The 13,032-nt window shown below is 32.2% G+C and overlaps 1 long non-coding RNA gene across 1 annotated transcript; it reads left to right on the top strand.

Annotated features, from left to right (window-relative positions):
- Positions 1-8,375: 8,375 nt before the first annotated feature.
- On the top strand, positions 8,376-12,665 carry LOC141405274 (uncharacterized). Its single transcript, XR_012413173.1, has 11 exons — positions 8,376-8,527; positions 9,011-9,060; positions 9,240-9,289; positions 9,474-9,537; positions 9,778-9,849; positions 10,033-10,087; positions 10,958-11,089; positions 11,854-11,915; positions 12,104-12,162; positions 12,339-12,398; positions 12,574-12,665. It is a non-coding gene; the product is annotated as an uncharacterized lncRNA (long non-coding RNA).
- Positions 12,666-13,032: the final 367 nt, after the last annotated feature.

Genomic DNA, 13,032 nt, shown 5'->3' on the forward strand with positions numbered 1-13,032 from the left:
TTCATGTAATGGTATCAGAAACGAAATTTATGAATTCAAGGATCTATTCAAGAATAATTCTATGTCAATTGGATCGGTAAATTCGGTTAAATACGTAAAAATGTATAAAAGAAAAAAATGTTATATCACCATATCGTGATATAACATTATGTTAAATTCAAAAGCCATTCACTGAAGAATGATAGCAAAAAAAAAATGTCTTATCTTGTTGTATTTATGTCTTTGGAGGCATCTACTGCTGGGCTGAGGCATCTACCTTTCTTATTGTACCATGGCCATGATCATGGTACAATTATACAGGTAGCATTATCATGCCAGCTGATGGTAACATAATGTGTCAATTGCATTGATTTGATGTCAAATTTTGACATCTTATGTTGCCAACAATTGCCGATGCGGCTACCTGTGTATTTGTACCATGGCCATGATACAATAAGAAAGGTAGAAGCCTCAGCCCAGCTGATCGAATCTAAAACGTCAAAAAACTATGAATTCGCCATGAAAAATCAAAACAAAAAACCATATGATACGGTAAGTAAGAGATAGCATGTCTACACTTTATAGACAAACACAAGCGATAAAAAGAGACAACAAGAGACCATTTGGCGAAAATGTTGACAGTTTACATTACAAAAAAAGTTGCTTTGTTGTAGCAATTCGCCGATGCATCTACCTTTGTAATTGTACCATGGACGCACTCCATTTTCGATCCAAATAACAGCTTTTGATGTAGTATTTTGGATGGAATTTAAAGGCACTCTTCGGATTGCATTTTCAATCAATCTAAAGATGCAATTAAAATGCAAGCCATTGCGAAATATCCCAGAATAAATAATGCCAAGTTTACACTTGCGCTCCAAAATCCACTGGATTTCACGAAATCCTGAAATACACCCCGGTGTTTATACTTATTTTTTGTTGATTTCAAACATATCACAATTATCAAGGTAGATGGATATGCGCAGCTGGTCAATAATGTATTTTCAAAACAAGCTTTTGTAACATGGTAGAATAAAAAAAAGTAGCAGCAATACACAGCTGACTGAACTGGGTTGTAACGTTAGTGTCAAATTTCATATGACATTTTATACATTTAATTCTATTTCGATGTACATTGGGGACATATATTTTTTGAGAAAAAAATATATCATTCGGAAAAAAACATTTCCCATAAAGACTTCTTCATATCAATGATATGTAACCTTCGAACGATAAGCCGCGCAGTAAATCCCCGCTTGTAGAGGCGATACAACGTTTGTTAATATGTGAGGTATTTTGTTAAAATTTAAAAAAATAAAGCCCTAATAAACATGTGCTTCTTTGATTTCTAGAACAAAACATTGAAACAGCTTCTCCTTTTTCTATGAATTTCCAGCGACCCCAAACTTTTTTGCAAGAATTCTACTTTCTGCGAGAATTTATGCATTTAGTGGAATGATGTGGAAACATAAAAATTGAAAATGTAACGAATTTTCATTCATGTTTTCCAAAATATTCAACCAAATGTGAAAAATGATTAGTTTTTTAAATTATAATATTTTATAGACATTTCCTTGTTTTGTTTACAAATACAACTGGCAGTAACGTTACAAACAAAAACAAATTCCTTTGTGGTTGTTGTTCGAGTTGTATTTGTTGTAGTATTAACTTTACCTTATATTTGTTCTACCATGCTTTTGTAAATTGAATTAAGTCCCAATTTACATTGGGCGAGTTTACTTGCGGCAATTGTCATTTTGTAGGAGAGAGAGGTGAGGCATATGGTAACCCTTTTCCTCTCAGCACCCTCTCTCACCAACAAACTGACAATTGCCGCAAGTAAACTCGCCCAATGTAAATTGGGACTTAGGGGTGAGTACATAAGCTGCCTTGCCTGCTTACCTTGCTTGCTTCTGATAAAAGAATGAAAAGGGCAACCCAGTTCGAAATTTGATCGGCCTTCTTTATTATTTTATTTTTATTATGTCAGAAATGAAGCAGGAAAGCAAGGCAATCAGGCAAGGCAGCTTATGTACGCAGGCCTTTAGTCATCAACAAAATACGACAATATAGAACTTTACTGCTTTATTTCGAAAAGTATCGTAAAATTATCTATATATCGTATTAATAGCCCGTTTCCACGGTACGTCGTTCGTTCTCTATTCGTTGTTCGACCCATAACTACGAATAAATTACTTATTTCCCCACACAAAATTCTATGAACGAATGACGATTTTTCTACGTTGTTCGATTAGAAATACTCTCTGTACGACGAATAAGTATGTCCCATCCCTAACAAATGAGAGAATTTATCGAAAAAATTCATTATGACATGTCTAAATTCAAAATTGAAAAATTTGTTGAAAACACAAACATTTTTAGAAAAAAGGAAAAAGATGAATGAAAATTAATGAACTAAACATTTTATATAGATGCAGAAGAAAGATGGTTGTGTTTCCTTCTTAACTCCACACACATTTCTTGTCCATTAGTTCAAAATCGCGTAAAAAATCAGAAACGAAAAGGTAACAAATACCTGAAAGTCTGTATACACAAATATTGTTTTGACATGTCTCTCTCTCTCTTTAATTTTGAAAATAGAAAGTCGATGGTCAGACTAGCAAGGTTTCATGAAACCAATTTCGTTAAAGTTTCTTTTCAAATTTCGTTAATGTCCACACACGTTAACGCGAAATTTAAGATCTTTGCGTGTCCTCTTTATTTTACCATTCGCGTTTGTTGTGTTTCTCATACCAATGAAAACAAAAAAGACATAAATAAACCAAAAAACAACACAAAATAATTAACATTAATATTTAAATTAATATTAATAGTTAAATTTTCACTATTTCAGTAATTAAATGTTTTTATTAAATATATTTATGTTGGTTTTGATGTTAACGTTTGCTTGAGAAAATAAAAATGAAAGAAAATTGAAGAAAAAAATCTTGCAACGAAGAACAAGAAGAGGCAACACAACAAACACAGAAAACCATGTACATGGGTTTCACTACTTCATACCCCTCGCCTATAAACTTGACGTCGCCATGTTGAAATCGTGCTAGTCTGACCATCGACAAACATATAAAAATATATTGAAAATACAAAATTATTCAGAATGAAATGTGTGTAGTTAAATATAGAAGATACATTTGAAGGAAAGTCTATTGCTTTCCTATTCATTTAATGTATATTTTATGTGTTTTCGGTTCAAATTTTCGTGAAAACAAGGAAACAAAAATGAACGAAATTTTGTTTATGTTTCTGTTAATTACGAATGGTTTCGTGAAAACGGGTTAATTCGTGTACGTCGTTCGACAGGCGAACAACTTAATTGAAACGCTCGTGTGAACATGACATAATTGTGTATAATACTAACAAGTGAAAAAATAAAAAATTATTTTATCGTTGAGACATCATAATAATAAATTTTGAAAAATAAAAATTGTGTTCAAAATATTACTACAAATCTAGCAAGACTTGCACTTCTCTTTAAACGAAAATAGCGCTGAATTACAAACGCCCTCTTCTGCTGTTTTCTACTACAAAAATTTGGCATAGTGGAAACTAGCAGCATGTTTATTGGCATCTGAATATGATAGCTGATACTTTGATTTTGATATTTCTGCTGGAGTTTTCGCAATTTCCGTAAATTTTCCGTTCCCGTATTTTTTAAGAAATTTGTATGTGGAAGCAATTTTTGACAATTCGCACTTTTTTCTAAAATTACTGTTAAAAAGTACGGGAACACAATGGAAAATATCATTGTAACAACGTAACTTAATACTTTTCACATTGTTAACACATTTTGATAATAAACTTTTTTGTTGCAGCAATTGACCATCTACCTTGTTTATTGTGATACGTGAAAAGTGTTGCAACTTTTGGTACTTTTTTAGGCAAAAACAGGGTTGTATATCATGAGTAATGTGATTTCGATGTTGATTTCGCTGAAATCACGAAATGAGATGATTTCATTTTTGTATGCGAAATCAGGATACATTTCGCTTGATTCCGCGCGAAATCATGAAACGCCTTCGAAATCACGAAACAAAGCCGAATGTAAACCAAGCATAAAATGCATTTGTTATTTGTGTAATGCTAAGTTTACATTTACGAAATCCACCCGATTTCAACTGTCAATTCCATAGCTCAAACATCAAATGAAATCTCACCTGGATTTCATTTGACGTTTAACCTATGGATTTGACAGTTGAAATCGAGTGGATTTCGTAAATGTAAACCAAGCATAAAACAAAAATACAAAGGACTTTATTGTATAAACACAATTTAAAAGGCCGTTTACATATAACCGGGTTAACCCAGTGGGTCTGGGTTTCAAATGCCATTTCCATTGTGTATACTTCAAATTAATCCTCACAAAGAAGGTTAACCCTGCAAAAAACTATAATATAAATGCCGTATAAAAAACTTTCCATTAAATCATCGATAGCAGCAAATCTCTGCGACAATTCAGCAAATTTTCTTTAAACATATCATATTTTAATATTCCAGCACTGTTTTTGTAATTTATAACGGTATTTAACAAAACAAAACAGAAGAAGTAGACATTTACGTATGATCTCTTAAAGTCCATTTAGACTACGCTGGATTTAGCAATTATCTGGTTTTATTTGACATATGTTGTATGAAAATGACAACTTAAATCCACTGGATTTGCTAAATCCAGCATAGTCTAAATCAGGCATTAAAAACTTTAAAAACACCGGTAATGCTATGTTTACATTTACGAAATCCACTCGATTTCAACTGTCAATTTCATAGCTCAAACGTCAAATGAAATCCAGATGAGATTTCATTTGACGTTAGAGCTATAAAATGGACAGTTGAAATCGAGTGGATTTCGTAAATGTAAACCAAGCATAAGGTTGTGACTTCTTACATGCCAAATAATTCAAAATTGAAAGGATAAAATTATTTTTTTTCGAAATGGAAGTTTTAGTACAAGGTTTTCAAATAACTTTTACATAAAAATGTGTACACATTGTTCGCATAAAATGTGATGGAAATCACATTTTTTATAATACTTTTTTGTGGATTTTTTTCCAAGTCCTAAAAATTGAAGTTGAGTTTTTTATACAAAATGTATATGAAAAGTGACAACGCATATGTAAAATCATATCGTGTAAAGTAGCCATAACTTCGCCATCCTTCGCCACTCTCCAAATTTTTTGAAGAATGTTCCAAACAGTGTCAATTTTACAAAAAATTTGGTTCCAGCTGCATATATGTATTTGCATTTCCGTGTATGACATTAAAAATACTGACGATGCCTCTGGTCGTTTCAATGAATATGTCGTATATCTGTATTCTCAGTTTCAACTTTGTTTTGTGTTTTAATTGTTTGTTTTGGTTTTCTTCTTTAAAGATTTAGATATTATTGTTCTGGAATCTACTTATGAGTGTATTTTTTACATTTGTATATTTTTGCTACATAAAATATGAAAAACATGTAAAAATGTAAAGTTCGGTGGTACCGAAGTTTATTATATCCCCTATCATGAAATATTCTGACCTCAAATGGAATAATTTGTCTCCTTTCCTGTCCACGATACCAGACCACTAAGAACTCCAAATAGCGAATTACAACGAAGTCGAACCGAAAATGTAGATAAAAAACCTCAGAATAACTGAAATAGAGAGGTACCGTAATATGAGGGCTATACCGAAACCCAGATCTAAGACCACAATTTTTGGCGCAGAGGGTTTTTGATCATTGAAAACTCCAAATGGCAAATTACAACCAATTAGGGCTGAAAATGTTGAAAAAATCTTCAAAATACCTGAAATCGGGAGGTACCGTAATATGAGGGCTATACCGAAACCTGGACCTAAGACCAACATTTTTGGCGCAGAAGATTTTTGATCATTAAGAACTCCAAATACCAAAGTACAGCCAATTAGGGCCGAAAATGTAGATAAAAGCTTCAAAATACCTGAAATCGGGTGGTACCGCTTCATGGGGCTATAGGAAAAACTTGACCCATATTGATGATTTTTTTGCTAAAGTATTTTTTACTTAGTTTTAGCATATACTGAAAAAATCAGATTGATCCGAAGATTATAAATATTTATGTCGCACCTTCCCATACAAGTGGACCACTGTGCACCGCTTCTATAAGAGGTGTTATAGAGTGCGGCATGGCACGTTGTTCGGACTTGGAAGAGGTTACATATCATTGATATGAAGAAGTCTTTACGGGAAATAATTTTTTTCTGAATGATATATTTTTCCTAAAAAAATATATATATCCCTAATATACATCGAAAATAGAAATAAAAATATAAAATGTAGTATGGAATTTGACACTAACATTACAGTCCAGTTCAGTCAGCTGGGTATTGCTCTTACCTTATCTTGTTCTACCATGATTTTTTGAGGGCTATTTTCTTTTTATTTTTAATAAAATACAATATGTTTGCTTGCTTTGGTTCCTTTATTGGCGGACAAATTGTTCTGTTTTGGCAAATCAGCTGATAGCTTGCTGGTTTTTGCAGGGAAAGTATCTGTTTACTTTTTACATTTTTCTTGCAAAAAACTCCTTATGGGTACTTTACACGATATGTATTTTACATGTGGGTTGTCACTTTGAGTATACATTTTGTATATAAAAAGTGGCAATCCATATGTAAAATACATATCGTGTAAAGTACCCATTAGTCCCGTGCCACACTACAGTAATTTCACTGAAATTTTGATATGAAATTATGCGTCTCTAGATCGACGCCCATAGTAGATTAAAATCATAAAATTGCTGTAGTGGGGAGTTCGATTTAAGAACACCTAATTTCATGAAATTTTTTAATTAAATTCACGCTAGTGTTGACCGGGATTTACTATCCGAGAAAGTTATTGCTGGACAATTCTTGCTGGGAAAGTAACTAGACAGACCTATCTTATAATATAACAAAAATAAAAGAATAAAGAAGAAAAGGGCAACCTAGTTCGAAATTGGCTCGGCCTTTTTTATTCTTTTATTTTTGTTGTGCCAGAAATGAAGCAGGAAATCAAGGCAAGCAGGCGAAGCAGCTTATGTACCCAGGCCTTTAAGGTGTGAACAGAATGAAATACGCCGCTTTCTTCACGCTCAGTTTTATGTAAAAGATTAAAGGCCAAGTACTACCTAATTCAAATGCTCAGGTAACCTTACCGGGCCAAAAACGGCTATGTTAAGCCCTGAGTATATAAGCTGCCTCGCCTGCTTACCTTGCTTGCTTCTGATAAAAGAATAAAAAAGAAAAGGTTAACCCAGTTCGAAATTTGCTCGGCCTTCTTTATTCTTTTATTTTTATTATGTCAGAAATTAAGTAATGTGTTAAAAGTTGTAAAACACTTCTTGTGGCAATTATTTTGCGAAATCACGCGTAGATAAAGATAACTAAAGGCCCCGGCACATACGGTCCGTTGAGCATCGCGTTGCAACAACCATATGAAAACTTCAAGAACAAACTTGGCATCACTTACACTTTTTTCGTGTGGTTGTTGTTTCTAACGCGTGACGCGACGTACAACGGGGCCATAATAGGTAGCTACCTATCCTAGGCGTTGAAATTGCGGGCATAAACAAAGCATAGTCTAAACGGGATATTACAGAATCCACAATTTTTTGCTCTTAAGTTTTCAAAAAATTAACTTTTTTCGAACATCATTGGCCAGCTGATGTCACACAATCTATTAAATTCACTGTTATTCAATTATCATAGCAATAAGATGTAAACAAAAATTATGACAACTTGAAGTACTTTCAATCAAAATAATCTTGTTGTTGTAGTATCTGTTTCACGTTATTAAGTCCCGGTCCACACTAGCGTGAATTTCATTAAAAAATTTCATGAAATTAAGTGTTCTTAAATCGAATTCCCCACTACAAGAATTTTATGATTTTACTCTACTATGGAGGTCGATCTAGAGACGCATAATTTAATGCAATTTTTTCAATGAAATCACTCTAGTGTGGACCCGGACTAGTTCCTCTAAAGCCACACGTTGAAACATTCACAGCTTTTGAGAGATGAAGGCGCTCCTTTACCTCCGCTCGCTCCCAAAAGCTGTGAACGCTTCGTATGAAAGTTTTAACGTGTGGCTTCAGAGTTGCATCATGCTAGCCATCAATAGGTCTGTTTGATAACTTCGCAAGTAAAAAGTTCTTGCAAGTACTTGGAAGTTCTCTCGGTTCTCTTTTATTGGACAAGTTTGTTATCGAATTTCATGTAATTTTTTAATGAAATCGCACTAGTGTGCGCCGGGACTTAAGACATTTTCTTGTCCTTTGTAAACGCCAAGTTATGAAACCAGTGTTGTATTCATATGCACTTGTTTTAATTTCTGATCACTTCCCAGACGATTAGGCAAACATCGACCTATGTATCTCTATGATTCCATTTCCGTTCTTGTAAAATGAAACGTGAAGCGATGCAGTACGCGTTTTTTGGTCGCAACATATTAAAAATTACGTTTGACAATCCAACGTGGAAATTAAAAGGGTCTTGAACGGATCATTTATACTTAAATTTTGAAGTGAATAAGGTAAGTTATTTCTTTTTATTAAATGAAACTAAAAAAGCATTGTGATGATAATTTACAGTAGACAAGCATATAACTGAATAATGTTTTAACATTATTTGTTGATTACTTTCGTCTGATTACACTGTGAACACAAATTTTGGGGCAGAGATAATTCCTTTTGGAGATGAAAGCTCTTGGTGAGTATGAACAACCCCGAAGGACAGATCCGCGGTGAGTCGAATTTCCGCGTTATGGCCTGATGAAGTTTTTGCTAGAGACCCTGTAAGCCATCAGGAATTAGCTTTATATCTTTGATCACTGTTGATTTAGCTTATTTTTTGAAATGTCCTTTGGGATTCTTAATATACTCACCAAGGGATTTCATCTCCAAAGGAATTATCTCTGCCCCAAAATTCGTGTTCACAGTGTTATTAGATTATTATCAAAATCTTTTTAAAATTTTAAAAGAGCTGTTAAAAACATGGTGCCTTCTCTTAATTTCAGATGGTTTTTCCATATTTTGACCCTTGGAAATAATGGTTTTCTGAAAAAAGGTGTGTACTATTTTGGTTATATTATACTTTGTCAAAGGCAATGATGAGTTTTAGTTATCCCTGTCAGAAAAAAGAAAACCTTGATGATACAACTAAACTGATACATTTCATTTAATTGCATATCGCAAATGAATTTTAGTAGTTTGTTAAAAATCTAATGTTTTGTTTTATATTTTCAGAATTTAAAATGACGTCTTAAAGTGGAAGACTGCAGATCTTTAATGAAATGGTAAGTTGTGCTGCAAAGAAGATGTAGTTAATATACCAAGATTTTTAAATGATGCTTTTTTATACCGCCCCAGTCTGACTATATGGTGTTGATTGGTTTTTCTCACTGATTAAAATTGTGCTAAATAATTTTTCTTCACTTTAAAAAGCAAAAACCTAATAGCTTTCTTTCTTTTGTGTTGCAGATTACAAATCATTGCTCTTTTTGAAAACATTTAGGACCATTAACGTCATATTGGAGTTGCTAAGGTATGTTTATCTATATGCGCTCAAATAATGTTACATAGGTATACTGGAAGTTGAAAGTGTTGAGCTACAACCTCACATTTTTAACCCCTAGTGCCATTTAGATAATATGATGCTTTATATACCGCCCCAGTCTGACATAATAATGTTGATTGGTTATCTTAACTGATATCAAAAGGTCGCTTAAAAACCACGAATTTTTAGTAGAAACCCAAAGATTGTAATAATTTTTTATCTTTGCAGGATATTGGAATTATAAAAACGTGGGCAGCCAATGAAGTGGAACGAAGCGGATTTATTTTTCCTGAAGAATGGGTATGTATCTCTGCTTTTCATATTTTTCCATAAACATCTTGTGATGATATTTATAGTAGACAAGCATATAACAGAATTTATTTATGTTGATTACTTTTCGTCTGACCTATTCGATGAAAAATGAAATCAATTTTTTATCTGTGAAGACTGGCATTGTACTAACACGTGTTCTTCTATTTTCAGTGCATTTCATGAAACACGTGATTTCGATTCCAGTTTGTTCCTCTTCATATAAAAGGTAAGAAAACGTCCGTTTTCATGGTAGAACAAGAAAAGGTAGCAGCAATACCCAGCTGACTGAACTGGGTTGTAGTGTTAGTGTCAAATTTCATATGACATTTTATACATTTATTTCTATTTCGATGTACATTAGGGACATATATTTTTTGAGAAAAAAAAATATAATATTCGGAAAAAAAAACATTTCCCAGAAAGACTTCTTCATATCAATGATATGTAACCTCCTCTAAGTTCGAACGATAAGCCGCGCAGTAAATCACCGCTTGTAGAGGCGATACAACGTTTGTTAATATGTGAGGTATTTTGTTAAAATTTAAAAAAACTAAAGCCCTAATAAACATGTGCTTCTTTGATTTCTAAAACAAAACATTGAAACAGCTTCTCCTTTTTCTATGAATTTCCAGCGACCCCAAACTTTTTTGCAAGAATTCTACTTTCTGCGAGAATATATGCATTTAGTGGAATGATGTGGAACCATAAAAATTTAAAATGTAACGCATTTTCATTCATGTTTTCCAAAATATTCAACCAAATGTGAAAAATTATTAGTTTTTTAAATTCCAATAATTTATAGACATTTCCCTGTTTTGTTTACAAATACAACTGGCAGTAACGTTACAAACAAAAACAAATTCCTTTGTGGTTGTTGTTCGAGTTGTATTTGTTGTAGTATTAACTTTACCTTATATTTGTTCTACCATGGTCCGTTTTATTAAATTATTCCATTAGGCAATGATGAGCTTTTAGTTATCCCTGTCTGAAAGAATATCTTGATGATACAACTAAACTGATAAATAAATTTTATTTTTAAAATTATATTTATTTAAATTGTCTAAATATTGTGAATAATGTATTTTGTTATTTTCAGGTAATTGGAACGATGTGTTGGGAACGTAACTGCGAAAAATGTGCTAAGATGTGAAAGTATTAGTAAACCTCGGTTTGTTAATACGACTATATCTACCGGGAAAATGTAGATACCTGGAAGTGAAACGTCGAGGTAAGCTAATAAAAATTGTTTTTATTTTTTCAATACTTGGAAAAATGTAGCCAAATTTGAAATAATTACAAGGAGTCCACCTTATACTCCACATAGAAATATTTTTTTTCTTAGAAATTATGCATAAAAATTGTTTTGGTCTGTTCCAGAACTGCAAGAATCTACTAATTTTTACTATATTTTTTCGATTCTTGCAGATTATAAATTATCTCCATTAGACGTTAGCTACTCGCATTTTATTGACATTATAATTAGGAGAAACATAATTTTAAATTTTCTGAGAATAATGGGTAACATAGAAGAGTTAGGGCCATTATTACATGTGTTCTTTTACTACCTGATGAATTTAAAAAAGCAAAATAAACCAATTTGGAGGCATTAAAAATGTAATTTTTACATTGAAAGTTAATTCTACGAAGCTCCTCCGGAACCGGAACGCTATAAATCTGTTCGGTAAATCCAACATATCACAAAAGAATACTTATAATAATGGGGGTTATCACTATTTTGTATTTTTTGTAACTTCGATTAGTCTCAAAAACCTGTGAGAATTATCGGAATTATAATGTTCATAATAGGCATACATACATAGCTGTTCATTCGAAATAAATATTTATAAATGATGTCTTGATATACCGCCCCAGTCTGAGTAAACAGTGCTGATTGGTTATTTAAATCTGATTAAAATGTTCACACATTTATCATTATTTCAAAATGAAAATGAAATTATTTACTTAATATATATTTATACATTTTATTTTCAGATTGGATGTTTCAAAATCGTTCAAAACTCGGCATGTACATTCTGAACATACTTCCATTCAAGGTTAGTTGCTAAAAAACAATAATGTTGTTTATATAAATTAAAGTTTTAATGATGCATTATTACCGCCCCAGTCTGAGATATTGTGCGGATTGGTATTTATATTTCTCTGATTAACTAAAATAAATACGCTTATGGTATAAAAGTGGAACATTATTTTATATGGTATGTTTTCTTCTTTACAATTTCAGCCATACCCACAATTTGACTCCATCCCCTGAACTAGCATTCATTAGAAAGAAACCAAAAGGTTAGTATTTTGTTGTATTTTCTTCAACTAAAATTATAATGATGATATTTACAGTAGACAAGCATATAACTGAATTTCACATTATGTTGATTACTTTCGTCTGATATTTTAAATTCTAAAGCATTTATCATTTTTGTATGAAATTTATCTAATATTTTATATTCTTTTTTTTACAGAATGTGGTTGTATTCCACGATGAATGTCTGAATGAAACTAACATGATTTAATTGTTCAAGGTAACTATTTAACTTATTTTTATTTCTTATACTTGTAAAGGCAATGATGAGCTTTTAGTTATCCCTGTCAGATCAATATTTTGATGATACAACTAAACTGATAAATACCTTTCAAACAAAAAATGTTTAAACAATAGTTTTGTGCAAATTACTAATTACGATTTTTTCTTTTCAGATATTTCAACAATATTGGTGTCTTGAACTGGCGTTGTGCTAATCTTGAAAATAAATAAAAAAAAACAATAAATTCAAATTTTAGATTAAAAACTTGCGTTTCTTTTAGGGGGGTTGGCCTTGAATTGTGGGGTATATGAAGTATAATTTCCACATGTAAGTGGTCCGAAGAAATCAGCACATACAAAGTAGTTAAATAACGCTAATATATTTTTAGGGAAAGAGAATCAATCTCTTGTTAAAATAAAGGGAACATTTTTTCCTTTAAAAATTTTCTACAGGTAGTGTTTTTATAGGCTAACTTCCGTATCGTCAGATGCTTTTTAGTTTTATGGGCCGATTCCGTACAGCGAGGCGAGTCATGTCGCGTCGTCTATCGTCTCTGTGACAAAATTTAAAAAATGCACTACGTACAGCGATAGAAAATAATCGTCGATAACAAGTTATTTTTATTTTTTTT

This window comes from Musca autumnalis, unplaced genomic scaffold (genome assembly GCF_047663935.1).
Source record: "Musca autumnalis isolate F117 unplaced genomic scaffold, ASM4766393v1 scaffold_5, whole genome shotgun sequence".
In the NCBI taxonomy this organism is placed as follows: Eukaryota; Metazoa; Arthropoda; class Insecta; order Diptera; family Muscidae; genus Musca; species Musca autumnalis.